The sequence below is a fragment of the Taeniopygia guttata genome, chromosome 24, assembly GCF_048771995.1.
Source record: "Taeniopygia guttata chromosome 24, bTaeGut7.mat, whole genome shotgun sequence".
NCBI classification, from domain to species: domain Eukaryota; kingdom Metazoa; phylum Chordata; class Aves; order Passeriformes; family Estrildidae; genus Taeniopygia; species Taeniopygia guttata.
The window spans coordinates 3,408,666-3,423,825 of NC_133049.1; the positions used below are offsets into that span (position 1 = coordinate 3,408,666).

The 15,160-nt window shown below is 50.1% G+C and overlaps 1 protein-coding gene across 2 annotated transcripts in view; it reads right to left on the bottom strand.

Annotated features, from left to right (window-relative positions):
- LOC100229124 (opioid-binding protein/cell adhesion molecule homolog) overlaps positions 1-15,160 on the bottom strand; it is a 298,937-nt gene that overhangs the window by 251,114 nt on the left and 32,663 nt on the right. The gene's annotated exons all lie outside the window — the stretch shown is intronic.

Here is a 15,160-nt window from a genome sequence, read left to right on the forward strand (position 1 = left end):
CCACTCTCTCCAAAAACTTTACTGCAGTCTTTGCACCCCCTGCTCTGTCCTGCCCTTAAACACCCCCAGCCAGCTCTGAAACCATCCCCTCCTGCCTGCAAATTCCAGAACATCTCTTCTTGAGCAGCCTAATGAGTGAGGTGGGTTTGTGCAAAGCCTGAGCCCAAGGATGAAATGAGATGGAGATCTCCCTGGCTGATTCAGGGATTTTTCTCCACAGATCAGGATGCTCAGTTCTACCAGGCAGGATGCTCCTCCTGGGAGCAGGGCTGGCAGACCAGGAAAGCCCAGGAGTTAGCAGAGAAGATTTCCTGAATGAATCTCATCTGTATGAGGAATCCTTGGGTGCAGGGCCAAACCAGCACGTGTTTTCAGACAAAATTAGGGAAGAAAAAGATGCAAATATCCCAGGAATGTGCCCAGCAGTCTTTTGTGTGAATACATTAAAATACAATAGAAATGTGACTAAAGAAGACTCAACAGAATAAATACTGCACTTATAATAGGCCTCAGGGAGAGAAAGAGATTTAATGGCAACATATTAAATGTAAATCAACACAAAAGGTAACTGGGAAGGGAAGAGATATACCAGCTTAGGGATTATAGCACAAAGCTGTAATATTTACTCACGAGATTAAGGCACTTATAGGAAATGAAATATTGTCCTTTGGAAATAATTCAATCCTTTGCCTTTATCCAGGAGGATTGGACATATCAAGCTGTTGGAGAGACGCAGACATAAATTCACACCTAATACTAGTGGAGCAGTGGGGACCTGTGTCTGTCACAGTGCTCTACAAGGGCTCCAGGATTTCCAGGGGAAACTCGTCTTGGAGCAGCAGCCTCTGCCTGCACACCCCTACTGACAGCCAGAGCTGCTGTGAGCAGGGATTTTGGATGGCTTGGGCCAAGCAGAAATAACTACTGGCCATTTTAAGGGGGACCTTTCCTCCCCACAACTCCCAACCATCCAACACATCCTGGGATCTGTTGACCTGCTGCTCCCCGACTGGATGGCAGGATAAAGACTGCTCCAACATCCTTCTGGTCAAGGTGATCCCCGTCACGTCAGTTCCTCAGTGTCTCAGCCTCCACATCTGCAATTTGGGAATGTTTCTCTGCTGTGCAAGAAGCTTCAGCCAAAACACCCTTGAGCAATGTGATGTATCATCACCACACATAAGTTATCTCCCAGTTTACTGTATTTTTTTTTTTCCAGCAAAAAATAAAATTCTAACAACTCAATCTGATTTCCAGGCACCAGGCAATAAAAAAAGACAATCTTCTGATTTCACAACTGCAAAGCTTCCCTTAAACCAGATACATCAGCTACTCGTACACCCCAATCAGCAGAGCATCTTTAGCACCTCGCAATCTTTAATAGACTCGTCCTCTGCAAACCCCCGGTGAGGCTGGGAAGTGCTATTATCTCCTTTAAACAGGCAGGGAACAACGGCTGGGAGTCGGCCGCCCACGGCGTTGTCTCTCTGCATTGGAGACCTGCCCAAAAACTTTAAATTAAGCAGAGCACTGCCAAGCAGCCAGGCCGGGCTTAACTGCTCCTCACTGCAGAGAACTTGGTGCTGCAAATGCTAAGGCATCCTGGTGGCTGAAATGGACAGTTTAAGGTTAAAAATAAAATCAAAAAATGCAAGCAAAACCCCCAACAGCAATAGGAAAAAAACAACCAACCAACCAACCAACACCAGCAAGCGGTGGAAAAAAATAAATTTGGGGGGGGGGGGGGAGGGAGGTGTGGAATAAAAAAGAAAGCTTAAACTCAAAGAGTAAGTCTTCATCATCCTTTCAGCCAGACAGGGAGGCAGGAAAGCCAGACTTCCCTGTGGAGCTGTCTCCAAGATGTGCTCAGCACAGCACAGCTCCTGTCCCTTTCCCTGCATTATTTTTTTTAATAACCAGCTCCTGGTGGAAAAAAACCAATATTGGCACTGAAGTGCTACTGCCAGCTCGGGGGAGAGAGCCCAGCCGGGACCATTAGCACTAAAATCAGCCTCTGCTTAAATGCTCCCGGGTTAATTCGGGCTGAGGACCAACAGCCTCTTCAGCTGCCACGCCTCGGGTGTCCCCGGAGTGCTCCTAGCGCAGAGCATCCCACGGCGCTGAAGTGGTTAATGCCACTTGGAGTGCTCGGGGAGGCTGATAGACACAGTCCCACTCCGCTCTTTATTTAATAATAATTACCCAGATAGTAAATGCGACCCTGCTGTTTTGCTCACTTACATTTTTTTGTTTCCCCAGCTATGGCAGTGTCACTTCTCCCGAGGCGGCCTCCCCCACTTGGCAGAGTTAAATTGCATTCTGATTCTATTAAATGGTACTAAATGTCTTCAAAATCAAAGAGCAAATATAATTTAAGTGCCATTTGGGTCTTCCCACAGGTTCTCAGCTGTTCACTCTGCAACCAACCTGTAGAAAGCTGCCTGGTGACAGGGGTATAGTTTAAAAGGAAGCACGCAGCCGGCATATACAATACAATTCCCTTCCACAACACGTCCTTTATGGAAATTCACAATGCGCGGCGGTTACAGCCTGAAACACAGCGAGTGCTCTGATCAGCAGAGAGGAAGCAGAGGGAGGACAGCAGGAGAGCTGCGGACATCACAGCACTGCCACGGGCTCCAACCCACGGCAGGGAGAATAGGAACCCTACAAACCTTCCCTGGATCAGGTCTCGCGTGGTTCCAAACACAGGCCAAAGATGCTGCCCACACCAAAGCCTCGGGAGCACAAAGCACACCCCATCATTTTCAAAACACACCCCTGATCCTGTTCTTACAGACAGGAAGAGGGGCAGAAAGGTTTCAGCAGGGATGGGATGTGGGGCAACCCTTCCAGGGAGATCCCAAAGATCTCCGAGGAGGAGCAGTGGTTGGGAGGGAGGGAAGAACAGGGAGAAGTGATTGCTGCTTCAGCAACAAAGAATCTGCAAGCAGAAAGTTAAGATGATAAAGCAACCTTAAGGTGTTGGTTATATGTTGCAGTTTCAAGGCTGGTTTTTAAGGACAGGGGCTCAATAGAAGCAAAAAGCACTTAATTAGGGTGTTCAGAAACACCAATTGACCTGAGGTGCTTTTACACTTCCAGCAACCAGGAGTGTTTAAAGGCAAAGTGCAGTGCAGAGAGAGGAAATCTCCTTCAGGCACCCGCGGTTGGGTACCAAAATGTAAATAATCTAACATAAGCATGTTCTTGGCGTGGTACTGGCTCCTGGTGAGGCAGAGCTCACTTGCAAAGGAGAAGGCTGCAGCCAGCACACCTCTGCGAGGTCAGGAGGAAGCTTGCCAGCTGAAAAACCTCCTCCTTAGCTCCTGCTGAGCAGAGAAACACTCTTGGGGCAGAGCCCGAACCATCACATCCCCACCAGGCAAAGAGAAGGGAAGACATACAGCTGTGTACAGCCTTTCTCCCACTCTAGTGAACAAAATAACAACCTCTCAGTGCTGGATGCTGGCAAGTCAATTTTTCCTCCCCCTTCCTTGCTGCTGTCGTGTTGTGGATGGACCCAGTTGGCTCCATCAATACTCATCCTCTGCCTCTAGCACCTCACCCAACACCCAGGGCACAGCTGCAAATCTGAGGGTGCTAAAAATGTAGATACACAACACAGAGCTCAATTTGAGCCTCACTAACAAAAGCCACCACGAGGCAAAGCTAATCTGGAGCTGTCCAGACCAGGACTCGCTCTTCTGCTCCCTCAGCACAAAGCCACAAATAGTTCAGGCCCTTGCTCTCCTTTGAGCTTGTGTAAGTGACTAATTGTATTTTGAGAGAGAAGCAAATCATCGCTCAGATCATCTGCAGCAACTCCAATAATAGCTGATTCTCCTGCAATGATCTGCCACGCAGCTCTCAGGCTGCTGCCTGAGCCTCATTAGGCAGCAAATGCTGTGCAAAGGCTCTGTGAGGTCAGAGTCCAAGGTTGTGCCCTGCCAGACCACGGCTCCCTCCTCGAGCCACGGCAGCATCCCCTAAAACCACTGAATTGCCAGGAAATGGGGCGTCTATGCAGCCAGGAGAAGCATTGCACAAACATCTTGGCTGCTCAAATCCAGTGAGGATAACAGCTCTCCAAAAGGTCCTCCTGGCTGCTGAAGAGGTGACTGATGTGCAGCTCGGGAGGCAGGACATGGAGCATTCTGTGGTCACTGTAAGGTTGTGGCATCAGTTGTTAAATTCTTCCCCAAACAGCACAGTTCTGGGGGGTGCCAGAACCTCAAGGACAGCAGCCCCTGATCCTTGGTGGTCTTTCCAAGCTTTTATCCCCACCCTTGGGGATAGTCAGGCACTGTTGACCAGTTTGGGAACCAGGCAGGGGTTTCCTAAGGAAATCAAAGGTTTAGAAGGAATTAATTCAGTCCTGACTCCTGTCCTGTTGCTGCAGAGCAGCCCCAAGCCCCAGGGATGCTGCTCTGGCCTGAGGCACTCCTTTGAGTGACACCACAGGAAAAACCTTTGGCTGTTACACCTCAACCTGGCACCCAAGGGTTTGCCAGGTGTCCTTGTCCTCCCCCATCCCCTGACCAGACACAGGAGGAACCAGACCTGTTTTTAAGCCTGCATCAATCCCCTGTAGCGAGAGCAGCCCAAGGTTTTTAAACATTCAACACCTTCTGGCCAGCCTGGCCTGCACTACAGAGCTGCTCAGATCAAAAGATCTTCAGCTCAGAAGATTAAAAGGCTCCAGGGATGGATAAGAGGATGCAGAGCTCTTCACCTCGAGGTGGATGGCCCCGTTTCTAAGTCAGGAACAAGCACAAAAACCTGTTTGTGCTGCATCAGAGGAAGCAGCCAGCTTGACTTCAACTCTTGGCTGTCAGCTGTCCCCTTCTGGGGGACACACAGGAGCTGGGCTGGCACCATGGGGGACACACAGGAGCTGGGATGGCACTGTGGCGGACACACAGGAGATGGGCTGGCACTGTGGGGGGACACACAGGAGCTGAGCTGGCACTGTGGGGGGACACACAGGAGCTGGGCTGGCACCATGGGGGACACACAGGAGCTGGGTTGGCACTGTGGGGGACACACAGGAGCTGGGTTGGCATCGTGGGGGACACACAGGAGCTGGGCTGGCACTGTGGGGGACACACAGGAGCTGGGCTGGCACCATGGGGGACACACAGGAGATGGGCTGGCACTGTGGGGGACACACAGGAGCTGGGCTGGCCCTGTAGGGGACACACAGGAGCTGGGATGGCACTGCTTCAGCACATAAACACCCTCAGGGATCTGAGATGGGCTGAGGCCACCCCACTGCGTGGCCATGAGGAGGGGACTGGTGAACAGGGGATAATTTGGAGGGGATGACTCGAAGCCCACACCTGGGGCGAACAGGGATGTCCCTGCATGGTGCAGGAGGAATTTTCCATGGAGGGACACTCCAGCCCTCTCCCTCTGGAGAAAAAAGCGTGGCACGCTGAATTCACGCCTCGCTCCCTCCCCGCCAGCTCGCGAGCCGGCAATTCCTGGCTGGGCTGGCAATCTGGCACTTTCTGCCAGTGCTGACTGCACGTTCTGGGAGCAGCGTTAAAAATATCCCTTGTGCCTGCACCCTCCCCGTGCTGCCTCCCACGGGCACCTTCCCTGTGCCCCCTTGGCTCAGGGGGTGCTGCACTGCCTCCCCTCAGGTGGGCAACAGATGGAAGGAGCTCCTCATCCTTTCTCCATTTGTAACCCCGCTGCACGCAGCTGGGGAGGTGCTGCTGAGGAAAACGGTGATGCTTTCAAGAAAGGCGCCCTCAAACCGCGGTTGTGGCGCTCTGGGGTGTGTTTAATTCACGGAACAGGAGAGCAGGACTGTGCCTGTAGGCTGTACCCAACAGCCTGGGCTCGACAGTGTGGATGAGAGATTTTAAAGAATTCAGGGGAGGTTCTCATCGTCTTGGGGATGACTCATCTGCTGTCACAAGGATGATATCATGGTTACTATGTCCTGTACCAAATGTTTCTGTTGTACGGTGGCTAAATCATCATCTCAATCCCCTTGAGTTTGCCAAGGATGGGACAATTCCTTCACGAGATTATTAAAGTCACCTTCAAAATATAAGGGTAAGAGCCTGAAGAGATCTCTAAGTTAGTCCCTCTGTTCAGATTTTGCTCAAATGGGAAGATCTTCTCCTAAAACCCCTGCAAGAATCATCTCAGGAAGTTCTTAGTTTTAAAAGGTGGCCAGCCAAGAAAATCCTCCAAGTTTCCTCCACTAGAGAGGTGCAAAGAGTGAGCAGTAACTCTTAGGTCCCTCATATCTCCTGAATGATTATGGAGAAACTTGGGCACCTACCACAGCTGGATTTTTATGGAGCTAACAACAGGTGCCATGAAGAAACTCTTTGTCCCCAGATAAACCATGTTTGCAAAGAGGTTCTCCAAAGGGTGCATTTATAACCAAGACTTTGACACCCGCCTGAAGTTGCAAGAAGCAATTTATGAGGCAGGGGGGAAAACAGTTTGACTGGGCTCAAGCCTGCTGAGCTGCAGCAGATGGCTCCTGCAAGAGTGGGGAAGGAGGAGAGACATCTCTACGCAGTTACGAAAGGTTGCCTCCTCTTCTTAGTCTGCTCTTCCCCACACTCCTCCTCCCCGAGACAGAGAAGATGCGGGAAACATGCCGGCGAATCCCACACAAGGCGCTACTCAACTGACTTCTCCAAGTTACTTCACTCCCCTCCAATTTATCCAAACTTTGCAGGCAAACTGTGGCCTGCTGAGAGGGGAACTTGGTCGCCTCATCAGCGTTCACATCACGTCAGCCTTGCCTTGCTTCACCTCGGCAAGGGCTCACCAGTTCTTTGCAGAGACCTCATGCAGCTCGGCAGCGCGAGGTGAAACCCAGAGCCTCCGAGGCAGCGTGGATCAAACCCAACAGAAATATTTGTACCAGGCTCTGTGAAGGGAGACCGCCAAGCTTCTCACGGCTTTAATTATGGCTGGCAACCTTCCATGGTGTTAATAAAACCGGTGGTTCTGTGACACCTTTCCTCCCACAGGTCCCCAAAGTCACAGCCCTGTGCAGACATGGTGGGAGCGTGTCCGCCAAGGGTATTGAGATGCAGCCACTTGTGGAGTGTGATGCTCCAGCTTCCAGCTTCCAAGGCAGCCAGCAAGGCTGGCCAGGCTCCATCCTGCTCCTGCTTTGCAGGGATACACGGTGGGAGCAGCTCTGCTATCCCTGGGCTGACACGCAGCACCAGCTCAAAGCAGAAGGTAATGGCTGGAACTGGAAAACGAGCAGCATATTCCCAATCTGATCTCCTGACTCGAGTTCTTTAGTGCCTTGTTTCTCGTGCCATTTATCTTCCCACTTTCCAGTTTTTCTAAGTGTTCTTTTTCTCTTTTGTAGAGAAAACTCTTCCCTGCTCAGACTGCTCGTTCTCTGCATTGCCCTGCCTGCTAATGGGAAGTGATCAGTGAGGAGGGGGTTCAGTAACCCCCACTTTCCCCTACACTGAAGCTTTTCCCAGTACAAACAGGCTCCAAAATGGGACTAGGAAAAAACCACAAGCAACACCCCCTATATTCCTTATCTCAAGGTCACCTGCAGCCACATTACATCTTTTACCCAGGCGTCTTCCTGGCAGCCAAAGCCTCGTTCAGGCCACAGCTCAGCCTTTCCAGGAAGGAAACAATTTCCTCGACAGCAGAGGAACAGAATTATCCATTTGGAAAAACGGCGCCTTGTCATGCTTAACACATACAACAAAAGCTCCATCCTCCACGACTGGCGGAGGCACAGCAGGCAAGATGAGCGGAATCCCACAAAACATCATTTAGAGGTATAAAATATTCACCATAAATTGTGAGGCCACTTGGGACCCGGCATTCAAAGAGCAGAGAAGAAAGCGGAGCCTCAGCAATGACATTTGGCTCCTGAGCTCAACTTTCTCCCAAAGCCCTGAGGGGAGATGAGAGGCCAGACACAGCACTCCACAGCAAAGATTCACCTCCCATCCCAGGCTTTTAATCAGCATCTCTCCCAGTATTTCACCAGGAGTATTAATACCTTTAACCCTGTTTTACTAGGCAGAAGGAGAAATAAAAGATGTTTTAGAGAACAGCTGCCCCTCACACATCCCAGTCTGAATCTCCTGCCATTAGGCAACACTTTCAACAGCTAAGGATAAATCAGGCGATGAGGAAGCAGAAAACTTCCACGAAATCCCAAAGGAAAGAATCAAGGAAACACTTTCTTATGGGTGGGGAAGCTGCTGTGTATTTATGAGGTTGCTTTAATGGGGAGATGGGTCCCATGTTTGACAGCAGGGATAGAGCCAGGTGTCTGCACCCCCTGAGCTGAAGGTGACCAACACCAGTCACCCAGCAGACCCTTCCCAGTCTGTATTTGCCTGGCACTGGCACTGGGGAAGGGGGGCACTTCATCCATCACTCAGCATAAAAACTCCTCAGCTGTTTTCTGACATCTTTCTTTGCTATTTTCTTTCTTTCTTTGTCTCCTACCACATGCCCAAATTTCCCTCAGAAGGTGAACACTTCCCATGGAAATTTCACTTTTGAAGAAAACCCAAGTTTCTGTCAAAAAACAACCCTGATTCCACTGAAAAATTTTCCACTAACTCCAGTAAGTAACAATAATACTTAGATCTGAACCACCCCTGGCTTGGTTTTGTTGTTTGCAAACGCTGCTGGAGGCTTTGCCCACCTGTAGTTCCTATTTCATTGCTTTGTTCCTGGCTGTCAAACTTCATCTCTTTTTTTTTTTTAACCTTAACACCATATGCTTCCTAATGAAAAATGTCTCCATATTCACACCTGAAATTAGAGTCTTGTGTCAGCGCTCTTTCACACAGCCCTTATGGAATTTCACTCCAAGGCTTGAAGAAAATGTAAAGGAGAGAGAAAAGCCTTAAAGAAGAGGGAGAGGACCCTTTTTCTACTCATTTCCCCACAGCTGTGCAGCAGAAGACACTTTTCTCTGGAGGTCTCAGCTTAGCCTTACGGAAAATTCAGATTTCAAAAGGGGGAATAGAAAAGGGTTGGGGCATAACTCACCACAGCCGTGAGAACCACATGGGCTTTTCCTTTGGAATGGAGGTGGGAAGGTCAGCAAGGCTGCCTGCTCTGAGCTGAGGAACAATTTAGCTGTAAAAAGGTGACCAAGAGCCTCTCCATCTTCCCTGTTTCATAAGATTCCCTGATGATATTTGAGTTACTGATTCCCCTTGTCACTCTGGAGGGTTCAAAAGCAGGCACCACCCCGAAGCCTTGGCAGGTAAATCCAGGTAAAGCTCCTGCAATGGGAATGGTGTCCCCACAGGCAGCTCTCCGTGGGATGCCACACGCAGCATCCCAAAAAACCCTGAAAACTCCCCCTGAGCTGCACCCAAGAGCAGGGAGGGCAACACCACCACTCAACAGCTCAACCCACTCTGCAGCACGCGATGTCCCCAACACCACCGAGGATTCACGCCAAGGACAGGAAGTTTCAGACGTTTCCAAGGAAACCTGACATGCTTGTGCAGGAGAACTTGAAAAAGTAGACAGCGCACTGCTTGCAGTGAGGGCTCAAAGAGCCTGCATGGCTGGAAAATTGCTGTTTATTTTATTTCTCATCTGCAGCCCCGGGCAGCTGAGCAGGATGTGGTGGGGGAGAGGTTGCGGATGCTCTGGATCCCAGCTCGGCACCTCGCGGCACGGGGTCGGAAAGACGCTCACCATCAAGCTGTGCTTGGCCTTGAGTCACCTCCATGGCCCCTGCTCCTGCCAGGCCAGGCTGTCAGCAAGGCTTTCGCTTCACTCCCAGCAACCCCTTAATGAGCCAGCACACAGCGTGGTTAATTACACCGTGCTCTGTGTGTTTGTCATTCCTGAATCCCAGAAAACTCAGTGGAGCTGGAAGGGGCTGGCATGACCTGCAAGCACCCAGAGCTCCAGAAGGTACACCAGCTCAAGCACCCAAATTGTTATCAGAACCTCAATGCAGCCCCAAAAATACTTTGAGAAGGAAGGCCCAGCGTTCTCCTCTTCTGTGCCCGCAGCAGGGCCAGTTACTGTGCCTGCTCTTCCCTGATGGGAAGATGTAATCCCAAGAATTTACAGAAAACACCACAAGGATAATTAGGATTGCATCCTCCCAGTCCCCAAAGGCAGCAGGCAGTGTTGAGAAAGCGATGCTGGGAAGGAAGAAAAGCAACTTGACAGCAGAGCTCCTGGATGCAAGACAGAAAAGTGAATTGCTGCAGAGGAATTTCTGGAGGTATTTAAGTCCTGGATGAGGTCCTGCAAGAAATGCTTCTGTTTTGACGAGGAGGATGTGCAAGGTGGGGAGCTATTATGGTTTTCTCACATGGATTTCAAACCTCGAGCAGAGGCCAGCGAGCAGCGATTGGAGCGATTCCCGCAGCCCCCGCGGGGCACGGGCACCCTTCACTTCCCACCACCACACTTCCACCAACAGCCCACGAGGACTTCTGGCAAAAACTGCCACTGTGCTGTCAAGGATAGAGAAAGAACAGGTTGAAAATGCATTTTGTTTATGTGTGGGCAGCTAGACTAGGGAAAACATTTATTTAAGGTGTTGGGAGGGGTTTTGAGCCCCTTTTCTCCTCCTCCATCCATTTAGCAGTTTTCCTTCCCATCTTATCCCTTGACAATAAGTCAAATTGACTTTTTGTTTACCCCCTCAACACCTAAAAACTTGAGACCTGGGTGCAGACCAAAAGACCAGGTCCCCTCAGTTTTAGGTGCAGGGCTGTCCAGCCCTGCTGGGGCTGCACCAGCCTGTACTGCTCTAGAGACAAACAGGAAGAAAGGATAGAGCAAGAAAAATAAAAAAAAAAACCCTAAAAACCCAGGAGAAAGACTGAAAATTGGATCCATTTATTTTACTTCAACCTTCCCCAATAGCTGCTGGTTATTTACCATTATCTCTCCTTGCAGTGTCGGTGTTGAGCTGAACTCCTCTCCTTGGGCTGCTGACAGTCCATGATTACCAAGGAACGCAGAATTCCTGCAAACCTGCCCGAGGAAGACCCTCTGTGCCAGAAACAACCAGCCCCCCTCGAGGGGGAATGGGGGGAAGGGGGACAACAGAGCCACAGAACCTGCTGAGATCACACCAGGCACACAGAGATGAATTTTTCTCCCAGGGACCCAGCAAGGATCCCCTGAGCTGCTGCTGCTCCCACCTTGCACCCACGAATACAAGTTTGGAGGTGCCATGCATAAATTTTCCCCCTCAGCAGGATCCTTGCCAAGGCAGAGCTGCTTCTCTGCTGCACACCACAGGGATGAGGACAGTGTTCAGGTAAAGGACAGTGTTTTTGTCACCGTTCTGTGCTCTATTTGCCCAAAACACAACTTGTCTGGCCTGGATGGGAGGGGGTGCATGCAGCATCTTGTGTTTTATAAGAATATTTTGTCCCTTGGGAAGGGCTTTAACCAGCTTGTACCTCCAAGCGTGGATGAGCACTGGAAATGACCCACTGCACATTTCATCTGAGATTTCCCAGTCAGCTTCCAGCAGCAGAACAAGGAGCTTCACGATCCACCCCAAGTTCCCAGGGTCACACAGAATGTTTCCCAAACCAAAGAAACACCCCTCCTGCTGAGATGAAAAGAGAGGGAGCTTGGATGGGTTCCCCTGCAGAAATGAGCCCGTCACTCCCCCTGTCTGTGCCAGAGGCAGGGGATGCTGCTCAGCACGAATAACTCAGGCTGAGAGTGACTCCTGCCCCCAGAGCTGAAACACAGGCCTGGGGAAATCAAGTCTGACCAGATGAGGTCAGGGGAGCCAAGACAAGGGGCTGCTGCGGGGTCTGCCTCGGCTTGGTCTTGTTTTTCAAGCAATCCCTGGCCTCTGCCTCAAAGTCAACAAAACGCTCCTAAAGCCAGGCTTTTCCCTTGGTGAGTGGCCAGCTGGTGATGTCCTTTACCTTAAAATACACATCCTGCACCCTTTCACCCCTGCAAGCTCTGGAGGCCCCTCTCCTGCATCCTTAGGGGAGCATTGACTCCAGCATCCTCCCATCTGTTTCAGGCAGGTCAATGCTCTGTCACCCTTCAACCCATCCCCACCAAACAGAGAGCTCCAGAGGGAGCTGCAGGTGTCTTCCTAGATTTATGGCCTCTTTATTTATTTGTATTGATTTTTAAAAATGCTTTTGAAAGGAATAAAAAAAAAGCACAACGACTGTGCTGATCCCTGGAGGCCTGGCAGTGATTAGTGCTTATTGTGTCTGTGGTTGCTCCCTGCACCTGGGGACACCCCAGCACTGTGCAGACATCCAAACTGGGATAAAAGCACCCTTGTCCAGCTTTCTGGAGGGGAGAGGCCAGCATGAGACTGTCCCCATCCCATGGATGGCAGGGTGCTGCCAATACTGGATCCTACACCGGCTGCCAGCTTTCCTCGTGGCTCCTGAAAGCCCCTCAGAAACGTCTCTCTTAAGTGCAGAGCTCATGGGTTATGGCAGCCCTGCTGTGGCTCAGAGTAAGTCGTTGCAATGATTAATTACCTTCCCTTCAAAAATCGGACACAGCTTCTACTGTAAATGAGTCCAGCTGCACCTTCCAGCACTGGATCCTGACACACTCTCTGCTGCTAGATTAAAAATCTGTCCATTCTCAGCAGCTTCTCCTCCACAGAGTAATATGTAGACCACAACGAAATCACCTCTTAACCTCCCTTTGATAAACTAACCAGGCAGATATGCTTCCCTCACACTCCAAAGCAAGCCTTACATGCCTTAATTTACCCACATGTTTTGTTTTCAACTTTCTGCGTTGGCTTTTTTCCCAATCTTCTTTTGAAAAATGCTCCCTTGGAGCTGCACAGAGGCTTGTTAAAAAGGTCCTGCTTGTACATGTAATCCCACCTCCAAACACTGGTTATTCCTCACGTGTTCCCAGAGACACTTCTTGCCCAAAGGAGTTCATATTTACATTGAAAGAGTGACATAAACTGAGAGAAAATAAGGATTATTATCCCTGTTGTCTAGATGAAGGAATCAAAGCACGGAGATGAAGAGATTTCCCTACAGCCACGGGGAGTTGAGGAGCTGCCTGTGCTCACCAATGCCAATAATTATTTAGCAATCCGAGTACCAACAGACAGCAAGAGGAACGCGGATCAGATCCTGGATCTTGCTGCTCTGATGGTGCTCCAAGAGCCTCTCTGACCCTCACTGCCCCGCAGCAGGACCTCAGCACAAGCTGCTCGGGGTGGGAGGCTGCTCGGAGAATTTTCCATCACAGAGAAGAAAGGAAAAGCCCTGTTTGAGCACCCAGACTAGAGGAAAAGCCAGATTTCCCACAGCACCCAAAGCCAGTTGTCCCAGCATCTCTGTCAGCTGGAAATCCTCAAATCAAGGTCCAAGATCCAGCTCAACCCCCACTCCAGTTTGCAAATTCTTGCCTGTGTCCTGTCTGACTGAAGACAGAGGCACCTTTGTGCATCCAAAGCCTGTGGAAAGCAGGCTGGGACTCTTCCTGAACTCTGCAAAACAGGGACAGTCCTATCTCCTCCCCAGCTTTTCATTACTCTGTGACTTGGGATGGAAAGATCCTCCCTGACTCCCGTGCCTCCAGGAGAAATACCATGTTAGAGTTTGGTGCTTTCCTGGTGACAGAGAAGTTAAAAAGGGGTTTGTAAAACTTTTGTTTATTCCCACCCAACTTCTGGCTTCTCCCAAAGCTTCCAGTGGTCAAACCATGAGGGAGTGACAGCCAGCAGGGGTGGCAGCCTGCTCCAGCTGGGTGCTGAATGAGCAGTGTTAATTCCACTCCTGTCAGGGGATAAAAACACCCTTGTGTGTTTAAAAAACTCACAGATAAACACAACCATCGTAAGCAGTTTTTTTCATGCTGCCAAGCACCCGTGGCCAGCATGGCTCTCCTCACTTCTTCTTCTGTCCCACTCCATTCCAAGCCTCTGATCGGACAGTCAGAGGAGAGGAAGGGAAATCCCAAGATGCAGCATCCCTCTGCTCACTCCTCTCAGGGAAGCTGACACCAAGGGATCCGTCCCACTTGCCAAACAGTTAAAAAGAAAACAGCCCAGCACAGCACATCAGAATTGCACTTCAATTAACTTGGGATTGTTTTCCCTCTCCCCCTCTCGCCTTTTTTTATTCCTTTTCTTCTCTGTCTCCTGGCATCAAGAACCAAATTGAGATGCAGGTGAATTCATTTTCATAAACTATCAGTTTCCATCAAATCTATCTAATCCATCTCTCTCTACAAAATCCCTTAAGCAGAAGATCTCGCTCCCACTCTGCCTTCCCCAGCTGTGTAAGCCTCGCAGAGCCGGCAGAAATACCAAGCGTGGGTGGCACTACAAGTTCCCAGCTCTCTCTAGATGTGAATATCACTGAGCTTACACGTCCTCGCCGTTCCCTCTAAAACATATGGCTTTAATGTAGCACCAGTCACTTCCCATCAAGATCAAAGTTTAAATATATCTGTGGACCTGGACGGGCAAAGCAGGTGCTGCTTGTGGGTCCAGAGCGAGGATGGGGATGGGATGAGCCACAGCTGGAGCACAGCTGCAGGGAGAAACTTGGGATGGATAGAGAGACTGGGGATTGGGAAGGGGGTTGAGCCAGGAACACACATCCCTTAGTCCCTATCCCTCCAGAGATATGGCACAACACCCCAAAATTTCTTCATCCAACTGGAACATCCAGAGCAGCTGATGCAGACAACATTACCCAGCTCTGAAACAGCTAAAAACTCCCAATCCACAGCGTGAGTAGGGCAGAAAGTCAGCTAGCCCTGCCTTGAATGTCACACTGGCTTTTCCACAAACTCTGCTTTGAACCTCTACCTGCCAGGGACTCAGCCTGCCAGGCAGAGCGATGGCACTGAGCAGGAGTAGGGCTGGGGAGGAAGGAGACGAGGCAAAGGAGATATTGCATTTCTTTCAGCATCACCCAAAAGTGCTTATCAGGACCACACACAAAGGTATTGGCCACAGATGGAATGCATCTCATGGAAGTGTTTCCCAAAGCCGCTGGGAGCTGGAGGGCTCATCAGAGAATCTTAATTGGTTTTCTCTTAAAAAACTCCAAATGCATAAATTAAAGCAATAAAATAAATTTCTGCCTGTTTCTTGGTATTAATAATATGAACACAGCAAGAACACTGCAAAGAAACTTTCTCCAAACTCTCTCTCCCAAGATGGAGC